The sequence below is a fragment of the Pogonomyrmex barbatus genome, unplaced genomic scaffold (genome assembly GCF_055798465.1).
Source record: "Pogonomyrmex barbatus isolate J1 unplaced genomic scaffold, ASM5579846v1 scaffold6, whole genome shotgun sequence".
Taxonomy (NCBI): domain Eukaryota; kingdom Metazoa; phylum Arthropoda; class Insecta; order Hymenoptera; family Formicidae; genus Pogonomyrmex; species Pogonomyrmex barbatus.
The window spans coordinates 604027-621629 of NW_028297160.1; the positions used below are offsets into that span (position 1 = coordinate 604027).

Sequence of the window (17603 nt, forward strand, 5' to 3'; positions counted from 1 at the left end):
AAGATTTCTTGCAGAATGTTTTCTGGTTGAAAGCTGCGAATATCAAGAAATGTCTTCTTGTTGAGCACTGGAGTTCCAACAGAGATAATGCTTTCTTTAATTCAGTTCAACTAGAGTTTTTCGAAATTCCGGTTAAGCGAATGCTTATCCTAGAAGGCACAACTGAACTCATCCAATCATTAGATGTGTTCTATTTCCGATTATACAAATTGTTTGTGCGTTATATTACGGACTGTCTTGAAATAGACTGTGAGATCTGGAAACACGACAATTACATTAAGTTGTGGGTTTAATAATGGGGATTAATAATGGGGGTTTGCCCACTATCAATTCCAGACCTCGATATGTCTATTTAATTTAGCATTTTAAGATAGGCTACACATCTGGACATCCTGAATTGTTTATTATACTTGTACAGTTCTGTTCGGTGATAATGATTTATTTATGTGCATAGCATTGTGAGAAAACTTTAGAGTTTTGTTGTGTACATTGTTGCAAATACTTTTGCTTCAATCATTGTTTACTTAACGATTTGCACATTAACTATTTGATAGTTAATAAAGTTGAAAGAACATAATGTTTATCGGATCATGCGCTGGTCTTGCCTCTATTGGCCGAATAGTCCGTTAGTCTTGCCTACATTGACCGGATCATCCGCTGGTCTTGCCTACATTAACTGGATCGTCCACTGATCTTATCTTCACTGTCCGGAATGTGTTTTAAAAGAGTTTTATAAGAATTTTGAGTGCTATTTTGCGCCTGTTCGAAGTGGTATAGCAAAAAATTATTAGAAACAAAATTTCTATATTTTTTTCCATAGAATATAAGTCTACAATAAAATATAGGTGTTTCTATTGAAAAAATCAACTTTATTGGGCCCAAAATGGGTTCTGTGGATGGATTCAAAATTTAAGTAGCTCAGATGATGGTCCTCTTTAAATCTTACAACTTTTATTTGAAACATTTTTTTCGAAGATGCATTGTTTGAGGTATTTTAATGTCTATATTAAAATAGCCAAATATATTTTGGCCCAAGTCGGATACAAAATCTATAGAATTCCAAGATTTCGACATGTAACCTATTTCAAACGTGATTTTTTAACTAGTAACGTTAACTTTTTAATATTATTTTTGCAATATGGCATATTCCCTTCTTAGTTACTTTGTATACAAAATAAAATTCGATACAACACATAGAAGTTTTTGGATCTAATTACAAATATGAAATCAGATTTGCAAAATTATTTATTTAAATAATGAGATGTTTAAAAAAAGTTATAAAAATTAGCAAAAGTTCTTAAATTAAAAAAATACAATATAGCAACATATTGTTACGTCCAGTCCAGAGTAAATTGTAAAATTAAGAATTAAGAACTAAATGAATGAGAATTGAATGGGCTCGGAAAGACGAACAGCTCGACAGTTAGGCGTGAAAATGACGTGATCTCGAGTTGAATGCACTATTTATTTCTCGGCACTAGATCAGCGATAAAGAATCATGACGTCTCGCTGTAAACGTACGTTCGTTGATCATTTTTTTGATAAAGAAACTTAATTCTTATTATCAGGGAAAGACCTCGTGTGAAGTAAATCGAGAGTTTTTAAAGAAAATAAAAATTAAAATTAAAATCTAAACATTAATTTTAATTAGAAAAAATGTATACATAATAAAAGAGCGGAAGAAACAAGAGAAGAAACATTTGTGTAGGTGTGTGTATTTGTGTGATAGCGCGGGTATTACATAATAAATACGAACGCCATCAGGTAGGATTTTTACGAGTGTGAATGTGTGAGCATGTGTGAATTTTTGGTATAATAATCCTATCCGGTAATACAATTAATATTCTTTGATTAACTTAAACTAATGATTACATAATAAGCAAAATGAAGGAAAGATTACAAAAATATATAATAAGAAAAATCATAAGAATAGTAATATATAATATGTGTATGATGAAGATTAATACATGAGGGTTAAGGAGGGGAGTATTCTTGATGTTCCTCTTGATGTTCCTTCCTGATGGGAAATGGGGTCAAAAGGAGGAATTAGGTCGATAGGATGAGATTCTTCGTCTTTTAAATCTTCAAAAAGAGGTTCGCCATCTCGGAATAGAGGACCTGGAAATAGGGTGTAGGAGTCGAGAAGGTATTCTGGATCGGATAGATGCACGGAAAAATAACTAGGTGCGATTGGCTGATATTGGCGTTGTATCGAGGCAGAAGGAGGAATAGAGTTAGATGAAGATGGTAAAGTTCAGTGGACAAGTGAGGAAGCGATGATGAACATTAATTGAGGGAGGATTCAGGAGCAGAAATAATTAATGTTGACGATTCGATCGACTCTTTTAATATTTTCTTGGACTTCTTGGTTCTGCCCTGATATTTCCGCTGATTCCAACTGCAATAACGATGACGATAGGGTCGTTTTTTAGTATCGCGTTGTCAAATTTTAGGAGCTAGCACTTCCGTTTGATTCACTATGAGGAAAAGAATAAATGAAAAGAGATGTGAATGCGAGAGAGAGGAAGAAAAGATCAACCAAAGGCCTTGTATAGCTCAGACCGGTTAAAGAGAGAGAGTAAGGAAAGGAACTGGGAGACTTATACAGCTCTAATAAGTTAATAAGAGAGAGAAAGAAAAAGGAAAAGCAATCGGGAGCCTCGCATAGCTCAGATCAGTTAAATAGAAAGAAAGGAAAAGGTACCGGGAGCCTTGTATAACTCTAACCAATTAATAAGAGAGAAAAAGGAAAAGGAAGAACAACCGGAAGCCTTGTATAGCTCTAACTAGTTAATAAGAAAGAGAAAGAAAGAAGAAAAGCAACCTTGCTCAGACCAGTTAATGAGAGAGTGAGTGAGAGAGAGAGGAAGAAGTAGATTTGAGTGATATGGGGCAAAGAAAAGAAATAAAAATCTGAAATTTATAATTGATTGATAATTAATAAATGTAAAACTCACTGTTGATTAGCTGGGGCGAAACAATCTCGAAACAACAAGTTTCGATTTTTCTTTAGAAAGTTGGGATCTTTGTGCACTGAGTCGAAATGTTCGAATTTTAAATAGTTGATTGAATGGATGAAAGCTGTTATACTAATGAAAGTACTTAATAGTACTGCCGTGGTCCGGAAGCAGTCCTATTTATATGGGATGATCAGAATCCGAATCTTGGTTGAGGGGCAAGGGCGGTGGCAGGAACTCTGAAATGGTGAGGATAGGATATTTACATTAGATATCTCCTTCGCTTTTGCTTGGCAAACGTACCTATGTGACAGTATTCGGACTTGCAATAGCTCATCAAACTTAAAGAATAATAATAATAATAATTCTTTGTGTATTTTAAAATTAAAGGTATTATTACAATAGTTAGAGCGGTTGCAAATCTTTCTCTGGTTTCTTGACTCAGTATCTTATTAGATACTTAATAGAAGAAAAATCGCTATTCTTATATAAAGAAAATTATGTTATTCATCTTTTTTGGAAAGAAAAGAAACGTGGAGTCCACTGAACGTAACAATATGTTATAAGAATTATTCGGAAAAATCATTTTAAATGTAATATCAAATTTGTAAAATATGAATTGTATTTAATTATTTAATGAACAAATCGACAAGTTTAAAAAAAATTAGAATACTTTTGTAAGATAATTTATTAGCTTGTATTATTTTACCTATTGTATTATATTTGTATTATTTTACCATGGTTGAGATAACAAATAATTTATAATGTAATGAATTGAATGTCGAGAGAGTATACATGTCGGATCGGGGAATCTAGAGAGAGGATAAGAAGAGAGAAGTAAGATTCAGAGAAAAGAGATCAGTCATTTGGAAATCAGCGAGCTTGCGTAAAAGTCAAAGAGAAGCTACTAATAAAGAGATCAGAAAGAGTGTTTGTCACCGCTAAAAAACATCTCCAAGAGTGTTAATCGAAAAATGGTAACATCTGACCTGGGCATTTGTTACATTTTCAAAACGAAGCCATGGCAGGGTCGTTTGGAAATTGAAGTTATAAACAGAGTCAACATGACAACTTCTACCTCGGCAAGGATCCTGATCTACGTGACAGGTGAAACATTAGTAGCCGAATAATCTCATCAATCGTCAAGACTGACAGTAGACGCCTGCGAATTTCTTGCTCAGATTCTCCGATTCGTAACTATTTACATTCACTTGATTTTCTAGTGTAATTATTGTAATTTGTGAACGATAGTAGACTCACTCTGACACTCGACTTGTCAATTATAACTGACTTAATTAGCGAAGACTCGCCACGTGAAGAAAGTATTCAATAAATTGAATTATCGTTAGCATATTTCTCGATTATTCACTTAAACCAAAACCCTCCGAAAATCATTACAGTTTATAATAACATAAATTATAGAAGATTTTTAGATCGCTAATTATCTATGTTATTAATATAAATATTTTCCTTTAATATTATGGTATAAAATCTGTTTGTTATAATAGTAAAATTTTGTTTTAGCAGTAAAAATTCAAATTTTAAAAAATAGAAATTTAAGGTGTTAATTGTTTTTAAACTTTATAATTGTTTCGTCCAGAGAACTCCACGATTCTTGTCTGCACGAGTTTCTATAAAATTTATTACGCCACACATGTGGTCAATATTAGGTGAGCTAATGACCACGACTTATCATTTCAAGTTACGGCTCTCATGTTTAATTTTCTCAAAGAATTTTGACGATAATAAAGAAATTCTCCTTAAAGAAATATTCCTTGAAGAATAAGTCTATTGTCATTTATTTTTGAGTCAATCGCCAGTTGCCCGTAAAGGAATTAAATTAGAACTGATAAACTTTATGGAAAGTATCAATAAGCTTAAGAAAATATTATAAGGAAATATTATTCAATTACTAACATCCTATCCAAAATTCACGTCCATCATCTGATACACATCCGTTTAGATTAAAAAGAAAAAACATATGTGATACCTAAATAGTTCCTACTTCGAAAAATCTATTAATGAAAACTCAGTTGATGGAAAACTTGAAAAAATAAACAAAGAATCTTATCAATTTAAAATCTTTAATTTCTCGAATCCAAAAATCGACACATTTCTGAGTCCAACATCCCCTTGAAAAATGAATGTAATGTCACCGCGGAACTCCATACAATTTTTACAATTTTTTTACACTATCCAATCACAGTGAGGTCGACACTCAGTCTTCTATCTTAGTACTTCTTAGCGCGGTCAAAACAATTTTTTACTCCATCAATGTGCTAGTCTCAGTGCAGTTGATACGCAGTTTCGGAATGCAATACACATACACAATGTATCTCCTTTGTTTGACCAAATTCTTCAACAATTTCTTATTTACCGTCCATATTTCCTTTCAAAAAGTCCTTCCCCGCAAAAGATTTAGAGAATCTGAGAGATTTATTTCTACAAGTCTACAAATAATAAGTCGTACTTTACATTTTTTTCTTATCTTTCTTTCTTACCCTACATTAGTTTCTTGGCTCTTAATTCCAAAGTTTGTTTTCATTAAAGGTGTCTATAAGCAGTACCGTAACTGGTGTGACGCAAAGACTTCCCGGAGTTACGAACTTAATTTATTACGTCAACAACTTAAGCAAATCTATAGGCAATATCTAATTAAAACGCATTCGGATTGAGATATCCTTATCTCCACTACATTTCCCGCATTTTCTTCTTCTAAAAATTACCTTTTTCAGCCAGTTAAGTTTCTAGTTATATTTTTCCATCCTCCATCCTTTTATAATTTTAATTTCTTGGGAAAGAAAAACTCGATACATAGCACACCTGATGCGAGGAGAGAAGTATGAGTTCATGCGACTAATCATTGAGGGCAATTCATGAAAGGAGATCGGTCGGCAGGCGTCAGAATTCCTGGCTGAAAGACATCAGAAGGTTTGGATACGCTTCAATAGACATCTTTTGCGCGGCAGCGTCTAGGGTTACGTTAGCCATTTGGATCGCCAACCTTTGAATGGAGATGTAGTCATAAGAAGAAGAAGAGAATTCTTTTCCTTCTCTCCGCTCCCTCCACTCTTATTAACACTATTCTTCTATTCCATCTTTACTATCTTTTTATAATTTCGACTTTCTAAAGAATTATTCTCATCCTCTTCGCTCCTACAGCTTTTAGCAAGTCTTTTCTTCTCCTCTACCTTCTCTTCTTCTCCTCTTTATCACCTTTTTATGATTTTGATTTTCCACAGAATTCGTCCTTTCCTTCTCGCTTCCCTAGCTTTTATTAAATCTATTTTTTTCCCGTTTTTATCTTTTTCTTCTACTTTAGCATAGAGTGGCTAGAAGAACTCTTATTATCCTCTTCTCCTCCATTCCCCTCCATCCTCTATGGCAAGCGTAGCGATTTTAGATCATTTCCCTTGTCCTCCTTTCCATCAGTTAGTTCTACATCCTCCATAGAATTCTTAAAATACCTTCCTTCTCCTTCTTCATCCAGGCTTTCTTTCCCTAATGATTTCCCACAGCGAATCAAGTCATTTCCCAAGAACACATTCACATTTATATCACATTAATTTTCCTCATGTACAATTTACTAAACTTAGATTTTATATTATTACCGTATAACCCGAGGCAGCAATGCTCGTTTACTTCTCAGACTGTCCTCCCCCTTCCTAATTCCTATTAGATTTCTTTATATTTTTTCCCATCGTTCGCAATCACTCTTGAAGAAATTAGAATGTTAAAAGTGATAATTTAAATGTCTGTGCGTATGCGTGTTTTTGTATATATATAATTCTCCGATTATTCTCCGTCTGTTCACTCACACATACACATGCATACACATAGTTAATATTTTCCAAAAATTCGTATAATCAACTAGAGCTAAATAACAGACAAGTTCTCCTAACACTCTGGTTCACGACCTCCGCACTTATTTAATACCCGCGATTAAATTCACGACACAATACATATACATGATCGTTTGTATCTTCACTTGTAAATATACATTCCTTATTTTTTATATTAATTAAATAAAATTATAAATTAAAATTTGTTTTTAATTTTTCGCTCTTCCCTAACCTAAGATCGCAAAGATCCACTCTCTGTTAATCAGAATTAATTCCTTTACTAAAATTAAAAGACTGACGATTGCGCTGGCTTTTAAATGGGTAATAGCGCCCTAACGGAACATTGATCCCTGCACAACACGCTCAACTTGCAGAAAACGCCTTAGAACGTACTTGCGAGTACGCAAGGTTTGTCGCGTCTATCTCTTATCCTGTCTAATCAAAATCGTCTATCTCTTATCCTGTCCATAAAAATCTCCAAAGGTTCGGATATAACATTAACACTTTTTTTTTCCTATATTTCATAAAATTAAAAAAATATTAAAAGATGAAAAACAAGAATATTATAACATTTAATATTTATATGTACATAATGTATTGTTACATATATTACATAATGTATTACGTAATGTAACACTTAATATTTATGTAATTTAATATTTATGTAAAAATTTATTATAAAAGAAAAACATGGAAGATATTTGCCATCTTCTTCTTCGTTATTTCTTTGTTTTTTTATTAACAAAATTTAAAAATACGAAAATATATATACGAAGGTAAATATAATTAATTAATTATTCGCAATGTTATCAATTTTTTTTCACGTAGTTACATATACTATATAGTTATGCGTGCATAGGAACATATGGATTTTCTCTTATCATGACCGAATAGATTTGATGTTCAAAAGTCAATTCTATTATCGTTATCATGAAATAACTATAAAAGAGATTATTTTGTTTTCATTTGCTCCTAAAAACAATATATAATAATATGTTTTTTATGAAGGTAAATAAAAAAACAAAATCCATCAACAAGTTTCAGTATAGAAACAGTATAGAAACAGTACAGAAATAATGGGGGGCATCGATCGAGATCGCAGGAGTAACACGTAATAAATGTTTCTCAAAAAGATAAAAAAAGAAGGCAAAATTTCGGAGGAAAGGAGTAAAGATAACCAAGAGAAGATGTGAAGAGAGAGATACAACGGAAAATAAAGGCAAAGAATTTTAGGAAGAAATAAAAAAAAAAAGCAAGTCAAAAAAGAATATATAACAGAGTTATAGGGTATAAGGTTACATCCACAGCATTACGTGGACAAGATTGCAGAAAAGGTAAAGTGACATCTAGTAATCCTCACCTGCAAGATCAAAATCAATAAAGCAGGAAGGAATAGATAGCAGCAAATAGAGGTAGGAAAAACAGTTTGATTGATAAATCAGGAACGAAATCAGACAAATAGATAGCGATGGATAGTTCTGGACGAACAGAGGACATCACAAGAAGCGAGAACGCCGACGAAGAAGAAAAGAGAAGGAAGCAAAAAAGGAAAAACAATTTTAGACCATCTAATAAGAGCAGGGAGTGAATTGGTCAATATTTTAAAAGAAGAAGAAACGAAGAGAAAGATAGAATCGAAGCGGAAAGGGAGTTTTTAGGAAAATTCGAAAAAGCAAGGAAAATTACAAGATCTCCACCAGGAAGAAAAACACATTATAAGGAAGAAAAAGGATCGATAATGGAAACAGAGAGAGGTGCAAAAGAAGACAGAAATATGATGGAAGAAAACATAAGAACAATAAAAGAATTTATGAAAGATATCAGAGAAGAATTGAGAAATGCAATGAGAGAAATAAAAGTAATTAAGGATGAATGGAGAAAGAAAGAGAAAAAAATGAGAAAGAAGAATCAAAGAAGCTGAGAATAAGATAGAAAATCTGATGATAGGAAATAGAGAAGATGACAATGTACGGGAAAAAATTAGGAAATTAGACGAATTAGAAGAGGCAAGAGAGAGAAGAAAAAGAAGAAATAATATTGTGATAAAAGATGGGAGGTGTCAAAAAGAGAATCATTAGAATCGGCGGTGGAAGAAATGTTAAAGAATGAACTCAACGTCGAGGCGATTGTAGAAGAAGCATACTGGACAAGAAGAGGGACAAACAGTAAAAATTAAAGGCAAGGATCAGAAAAGAGAAAGTATGATAAAGAAAAAAAACCTGAAAGGTAAGAATATATTCATAGATAATGATTTTATTTGGAGAGGCAGGAGGAAATACATGTATGATAGCGGAAGCGGAAAAAGAGAGAGGAATTAAAGTGAAGATCGGTTATAGGAAGCTGCAAGTTAACGAAAAGAAGTTTGTATGGAAAGGGAAGGAAGTAAAAGAGTAAAATTTTTGGAGCAGACAGAATTCCGTAGGCTCATAGATAGTTTGCAAACGGAGAAAGAAAGAGCCCGCATAGTCATTCCATCGGGGTCTGCGAGAGCAGTGGAGGAGAGTGGGACAGAAAAAAGGAAGCAGAGAAGCAGAGGAGGGACAAAACACAAGGAAAGTGACACAGAAACACAGGAAAGGAACATATTAGGTGTACAAAAAAGTTCTGAGCTTTTTTTTGTAAAATTCAATCTTTATTCAAAAACAAACAAAAAAATATTAATCAGCGAAATATTCCCCGTTTGCATCAACGACCTTTTGCCATCTTTCGGGTAGCTTGCGAATTCCTTGATGATAGAAGCTCACCGGCTTCAAAGCGATAAAGTCATCAATGCATTTTCGTATCTCTTCAAATCTCACGAAATGTGTATCAGCCAAATGATGCTGCAGCGACCGGAATAGGTAGTAATCGGAAGGCGCCATGTCTGGGCTATACGCCGCGTGCGGGAGAAGTTCCCAGCCTAACGCAAAGATATGGTCCTGAGTCGCTTTCGCAACATGTGGTCGAGCATTGTTATGAAGCAAGATCACTTTATGACGTTCTTGACTAGTAAATGACCTCTTTTCTTCTAATGCATCGCTCAAATTGGTCAATTGTTGTTGGTAGCGGTGTGCCGTGATTGTTTCATCTGGTTGTAACAACTCGTAATACAACATACCTTTCCAATCCCACCAGATACAGAGCACAACCTTCTTGGCGTGGATATTGGGCTTTGGCGTCGATGTCGATGAAGGTTGACCAGGGTCAACCCATGATTTTTTACGTTTAGGATTATCATAAAGGATCCACTTTTCATCGCCTGTAATTATTTTGTGCAGAAAATCTTTTTTCCGGAACTTTGAAAGCAAAGTGAGTGCAGTGTCATGCCGACGATTTTTGTTGTCTTCGGACAATTCATGCGGAACCCATCTGCCTTCCTTCTGAACCTTTCCCATCGTATGTACGGAAATAGTTTGCTGCGTAACGCCAAGCTGTTCTGCAAGCTCCTTTTCAGTTTGCGCAGAGTTTATATTCAACAGTGCTTGCAATTCGTCCGTTTCAATCTTTTGAGGGCGTCCAGTACGCGGTTCTTCAAGACTGAAATCACCTTGGCGAAATTTTTGATCATCTTTTACATGTAGTATGACTTACAGCATTCTCTCCATATGCAGCACAAATCATGCAGTGGCTTCAGCAGCATTTTTCTTCAGATGAAACAAGAAATGGATGGAAAATCAAATATGCTCTTTTGTTATTGCTATCGTGAACACTACTGATTTTTGAGGTTATGTGCATCAAACGCCAAACCGTATGGCATTTTAGAAGACCAAATGTCAACGCTTTAAAACCGCAAAAGAGCGGGAAGATATATAAAATTTAAATTGTTATTTCGATTGTATGAAATCTAAAGCTCAGAACTTTTTTGTACACCTAATGTACACCCAGAAAGAAGACGAAAATGAAAGAAATAAAAATATAGAAATAGGTACAGAAACAAAAAATTTTAAATTGGCTTCTGGAATGTTGCAGGATTAAACAACAAGGATGCGCAATTTTGGGAATATATCAAAGAGTTCGACACAATCAGAATGATCAAAACGTGGAAGAAAACGCTGGAATAAATTAAAAGAACGTATGCCGGAGAATTTCAACTGGGAATGTCAAGAGAAAGAAGAATAAAGGGAGAGCGATTGGAGGAATCATCACAGTAAGAAACATCAAAGAGAAGAACAGGACAAAAACAAAAGAAAAAAGAACTGAAGGAGTATACGTAAGGAGAGTATTTATAGGAAAAAACAAATGGAAAATAATAACAGTATATAATAATCAAGGAATAACTGAAATTATGACAAAAATCAAAGCTTTAATACTCGAAGATAATGAAGAAAATCTTTTAATAAAAAAAAATTTCAATGTCAAAATAGGAAAAGAAGGAACGCTTATTTGGGAAAATGACAAAGACGAGATAGGCAGAGAATCAAAGGACAAGACAATAAACATCGAGAGTAAGAAATTTCTAGAAGAAATAGAAGAGAGGAGATGAGACATTCTGAACGGTAATATTACTGGAGATGAAGAAGGAGAATTTACGTACATAGGTGCAAGAGGTAGCTTAGTAATTAATTATGCAATAGGAAACATTGAGACAAGAGAAAAGATTGAGAAGCTGGTATTTGAAGAGAGAAATAGAATCGGATCGTTTACCAATTTGTGTATACATACAGGCAGAAGATAAAATACGCGTTCTGGATACAGGACAAAAAAAGACAGAGGTACAAACTTTAAGCAACAAATATAGACAGAAGAAGGAATTGAGAAGTTTAGGGAAATTTTAAGTTCTCGGAAATTTAAAGGAACAAACTTGGAAGATGCATGGAGAGAGCTAAAAAAAAATAAAAGTAGTCACACAAGAGAAAGAAATATTTATTTAAAAAAAAAACACTAGGTGAAAAAAAGTGATGGTGAATAAAGAATGCAAAAAAAAAAACTCAGAAGATTTCTCAGAAAAGCAAAGAAGAATAGCAAGAAGAACAACAGCTATTAGAAGAATATATTACACACAACAATACTAGAATTTCTGCAAGGATAGGAAAGAAAAATTTTGAAAAGAAGTAGAAAAAAAATAAGAAAAATCAGTACGGAAACAGAAGCATGGAAATACATAAACATGGAAAGAAGAAAAAGAGAAGACATATCAAGACGAATTACAGAAGAAGAATGGAGACATTTTATGGGACTCCTCCGAGGGATAGAGGAAAGAAAAACGGCAACAAAAGAGAACCAATATTAGATGCAGGTGATAAGATGACATGATAAGATCTAATGGAAATAGAAAACCAAATAAAAAAACTAAAGAAGAAGAAAGCCGCGGACGAAAATGAAGTAAAAAACGAAGCTTGATTATACTGTATGAATGAGACAAAACGCAGATTATTAGAGATCTTACAGAGAGTCTGGAGGGAGGAAGGTTTCCAAATAGTTGAAGGAAGGAAGGGATAGTTCCTATATATAAAAAAAGGCGACAAAGATAAGATAACGAATTATCGTGGTATCTCGCTTCTCAATACGGCATGTATGTAAAATCTACGCCATGATTATAGAAGAAAGGCTTAAATAGGAGGTAGAGAAAAATAAGATTCATTCAGAATCGCAAGCAGGATTCAGGAGAAAACGTAGCACGATGGACAATATTTATATTTTAAATTATACTGTGAAAAAGGAAATAAATAAAAAGAAATAAATAAAAAGAAGGAAAAGTATACAGTATTTTTTTGCAAATTTGAAAGCGACCTTTGATATCATAAATAAAGAAAAATTATGGACAATTATGAAGAAAAAAGAATTAAACAGACATTACGAAATGTACAAGGAGTTAATACCGTGCTAGGAACATACTTTAAGGAGTTCTGGACAAACGCAGGAGTAAGTCAAGATTGTTCTTTGAGTCTAACACTGTTCGCAATATACATAGCGGATTTAGAAAAGGTGTTCTGCAGGGGACAGGCGGGAGGTCTGGTGATCAACAAAGAGAAGATATGGAGTTTTGCGTATGCAGATGACATCATATTGATGGCGAGGGAGGCTAACGATATGAGGGAAATGTTAAACAGATTTTCGAGTTTTTTAAGGAAAAGAGAATTAATTCTCAGTGTAGAAAAATAAAAAATGATGACGTTTCGAAAAGAGGATTGAAAGAGGAAAAAAGAACTGTGTGCAGATCATTTCGGTGTTGAACGAGGCGAGCAAGCTGATCGAAAATAGTTGTCCGCCTTGCGGAACATCTGGCTACCGGGATCTGATCTATCCGATGGCCACTCCCGCGAGGGCCGGTCCATTTTGATGCTATACGTCGGGTCCGATCCCTCGTGAAGACCTCCGTGAAGAAGGGCGGAGTGGCATTGACAATAAATCTAGATACCGCTAACGCATTTTACACCATGCCCTGAGACGGCATAAGGCTGGCACTCGAGAAATATCAAGGTTTATCAGCGTCGAATGATCAGAAATTATCTCGATGGATGTTGGCTGGAGGTTTCCAGACCGGGACGGGGAACAGAAGAGACAGGTGCACCGCGAGGTGTTCTAGAGGTTAATATTGGAACTGATTCTTTGGAATCCGAGGTACAACGCGATGCTCAGGGGCGGACTTTCCTCGGGCGAAGCGCTGATAACACTGACGACACCCTGGTGCTCGCCTGGAGGAAAGGACTGGCAGGAGGCGCAAGACTGAGAAGGGGGCGACCATGGTCATCCGCCGTATTCGTGCCCTGAGACTGGCGATGGCCATCTACAAAACCGAGGCCTTGTAGTTTTATGGGCCTTGGCGGAGGAATAAGCCGATAAGTGCTACATCAGGATAAGTGTATCAGGGTGGAGGACTCCATGAGATATTAGGGCTTCATCCTGGAGTTATTGGCGTTTCGAAAAGCACTTCGGCAGATTGGTCCCCGATTAGAGGGAGTGACGGCAGCAATATCCCGTTTGTTACCCAATCTCAAAGGTGTGCCGCCTCTACGTGAGGGTGGTCCTTTCCATGGCCCTATATGGGGCCCCGGTTTGGTCGGCCGCCTTGTCGGCTGGCCGCCACAGCAAAGCCCTCCTACAGAGAGTGATATGGCGGCTGACAATAAGAGCGATCAGAAGATACAAGACCATCTCCACAAGGGTTTCCTGGTAGGGATGCCCCCCCTCCCCCGGACCTCCTGGCGCGAATGTATATATTAATATACGACCGGGAATCTAACGAGGGGAAAGGGATGCGAGCCGAGATGCTCAGATGCCAGGCTCGGCGATCTATAGTGCAAGAATGAATGGCGCCAGGAGCTAACCGACATATCGGCCAGCTCCAAACAGAGGATCATCCTGTCATGCATGGAGACATGGGATGAGTAACGAAGACAAGTCACCTGCAGATTGTCGCAGATACTGATCGGATACAGGTGTTTCGGTGAGTACCTACGTCGGATAGGGCACGGAGCGACGGCTATCATGTGAAGGAGCGATAAACATTTGCGGATGCAACACATTGTGTCAGACTGTTTCACCTGGGATGTAAAGTGCCATGTCCTAAACAAAAAAATTGATGATGGGAGGTGATGGTGCGGAAGGCGCTGCTCAGGGGGCGCCATCTTCGCCGGAGGTGGTGTTCTCCCAGATCCGGGGGAGACGGGACATTTCTTCCCATTCTCGAGCATAGGAGATGGGGGATGAAGACGAGCGAATTAGGTACTCGTCGATTCCTCACGTAGAGAGTCGTACAAAATGGCAAATGCAGCCACCCGAGCGAATCTGCTTAGAGCCACCTGGACGACCCAGTGCTGTGGAAAAGGGAGGCAGGTAGTTCTCTTCTCCCGGATTAAAAACGGCTGGATGTTGTAGCCGCATCCTGCTGTTGCGAGATTAGGCAGATTGAAATTCACTATCCGAGGTAGAAAAGATGGGGACGGAGAGGTCCCGATGTTTGCAAGAGTTCCCGGGATTCTACTATGCGCCAGAGGTAAGTCACTGTGGGGTTTTAGTGGATAGTGGAGATAAATTAATGCCCCCGAGTCTCAAAAACAATGCCCAGGGGGGTTAGTGCGTAAACTACATTTCCTCACGTAAAAAAGAGAAAAAGTTATCTCAGTACATTCCAGAAGGCCAGACCAGGAAACACAGAAATTCTACGATCAGCACAAATGGTAATTGATAGCTTCGCACATTAATATCTTATTAGCTGAATGCACGAATAGGTAATGCTGTAATCTCCAGAATTAAAAACTGATTCAATGAAAAGACTATGAGTGGGGAAAGCAATTGATTGAGTTCTGCACTCATAACGAATTAAGAATAAACAACACCTTCTTTGCGCATAAATCCCAAACAAAATTATGTTTTGCGAGAGACAACATCTATAATAGTTTATATTATAACGAACTATTAATAAGAACTATTAAATCGAAGTAAATTCTAAACGTAAGAGCGCTAACATCAGCAAACATAGGCAGATCACAACTTGGTGCTGAGCAATATAAGTCTGGCGAAGCAACTACTAAAGAATATCACCCATGAAGGCTTGGTAGAGGACAACATCAAGTCATTAAGAAATGAGAGTACTAGTCCTGTACAAACAACATTTAACTCAAAAAATAGAAAGCACATCAAGTCCCGAAGAAGACAGTCAACTCCACCTGAGAAAAACTGAGAAACAACATATATCAAACATTTAAAGAAGTCTTGGGGATAAGATAAATGAAATTCAAATATTGTTGCCTTGTCAATGTGTCCGTTATGGTCGGAAAACATTTATCTTTCAAGAAAAAATTGGAAGAGATGTGCAATAATATATTGACATTATCATGTCCATGCCATTCTGCTTCATTAGCTTCGCATGCCGCGTGTGCTCAGATACCTCAAGCTTATGAGAAATTCTTGAAAAGAATTACAAGCTATATAACTTGTAGTGATGGTCTATTTTCAACCCAAGCGATGATCTATTTTCACCGAATTAAGTGAATGTTTTGAAGAAAGGACTCACAAAATTGTAAAGTTATATAATACACGGCTTTCTCATCATGCATGTATCGACAGATTTCTTCAATCTTAGAACATGATGCAACATTTTTTTAACGAAATGATCGTGTACGAGAAAGGTATATCTGTAGAAAATTTGTTGTGTCATGCAAAATGTGGATACAAAAGCATATTATTATTTTTAAAATATACATTACATTTGTTTTATATATTTAATGCATTTTTCCAAGTTGAGGAAACGAGGATACATCTGTTACAATCAAAATCAATTGATTTTTTAAAAGAAATTTGTACAAATTTTATAAAACCAGAAATTTTGAAACATTTGCCAAATATAACATTTTGTAAGACAGAAAATCATAAATCTTTAAATGATATTTTTTTAGGATCGGAGTGCGAAGAATATCTTCATCAATTGATAAAGGATGGACACGCAAACATGGTTGCAACTGTTCGAGAGAACTGTTTGCGATTTTACATAACTGCAGCCGAAGAAATTTTCAAAAGATTACCAGTAAGTGATACATTTTTATAAAAATTACAAGTTCTTTTACCACATATAGCTTTATTGAGTACTGATGGGGAAACATCATTTTATGATCTTTCTTTTATCGCTGCAAAAATGGGTGGTTTTGACGAAAACAATTTAAAGAAAGAATGATTTGCCTTAAATTCAGATTTTTCAGTAACAGAGAAACAAGATTTATTAAAATTAAATTTTGATAATATATGGAAGGAGATTTTACAAAGACAATATTTAAATAATGAAACCAAATATCCCAATTTAAGAGCCCTCTTGAATTCTATTAGAGCACTCCCAAATTCAAATGCAGCTCCGGAAAGAATTTTCCCTCTTAATAGATGTTAAAACAAAAAAACGAAACAGATTATCGTTGACTACTGTAAATGCCATTTGTGTATTGAAGTCAGCATTAAAAGCAAGAAACGAAACTGCTTTAAACATGAAGCTTGATGAAAAGCATTTATCTTTTATGTCGGCAGATAAATTATATGTTACTTCTTCGGTAAAGCAAAAGAAAAATTTTCACCTACATACTGCAGACAATATTGCTGGTCCATCTTCGTCTATGCAACAATAAAGAGGATAATTGCTTGTGTTTCATTAAATGCATTAAAGAATTAAGTTAAATAAATACTAATAATAATAGTAAATAATAATAATAGCAATAAGTTTAAATAAATAATATATATAAAGAACATATAATATCTATAAAGAACATCGCATCTGCACAAGACTTTATCTTGTTTTAATGTGCACATATTACATTTGTTACAAAGATAAATGTATAAAATAATGTATAAAAAATATAATAAAAAATAAAATTAAAAAATATAAAAAATACAAAAAAGTACAAAAAAATACAAAAATACAAAAAAATATAATAAATTTTTTTATTTTTCTAATTTTTCTATCTTCTATTATATCTATTCTTTATTATTTTCTAATTACAGATATAACTCTTTCTAATAACAGATATAATTTCCATTTTTTTTTAATATAACGAACATTGTATGTCAATGTTATTAATATAATGGTTACAACTGTAAGCGTTAAAGCAAACGTAGTCTATATCGTAAAGCGCGATCGTTTCAATGGTCAGAAATCAGAATCGCCGAACGAGCAGGCTAGTTGTTAGAATAAAGAATTGAGAATAAAGAGCGAAAGAGTCAGGACTAGGTTTGCTAGCCTTGTCTATTACCCGACGGCGGCCGAACTTCCGAACTCTCACGGACATGCTTTTTCCTTGTTTGCGGCATCCCCACTCCCTGACTCTCTTGTGACTCTCGTCTTGAATCTAGCATCACTGCTCTCGTCTTGAAATTAGCATCACTGCGACAGACTGAATCAAAC

The 17603-nt window shown here is 35.3% G+C and overlaps 1 protein-coding gene across 9 annotated transcripts in view; it reads right to left on the reverse strand.

Moving 5' to 3' along the window:
* LOC105426115 (uncharacterized) overlaps positions 1-17603 on the reverse strand; it is a 115767-nt gene that overhangs the window by 22645 nt on the left and 75519 nt on the right. Inside the window, exon 1 of one of the 9 annotated variants that reach the window (XM_089082721.1) lies at positions 17452-17592. The exons of the other annotated variants lie outside the window; for them this stretch is intronic. The gene's annotated coding sequence lies outside the window, so the exon portion shown is untranslated. Of the gene's footprint in view, positions 1-17451; positions 17593-17603 lie in introns of those variants that run through there. 9 annotated transcript variants of the gene reach the window in all.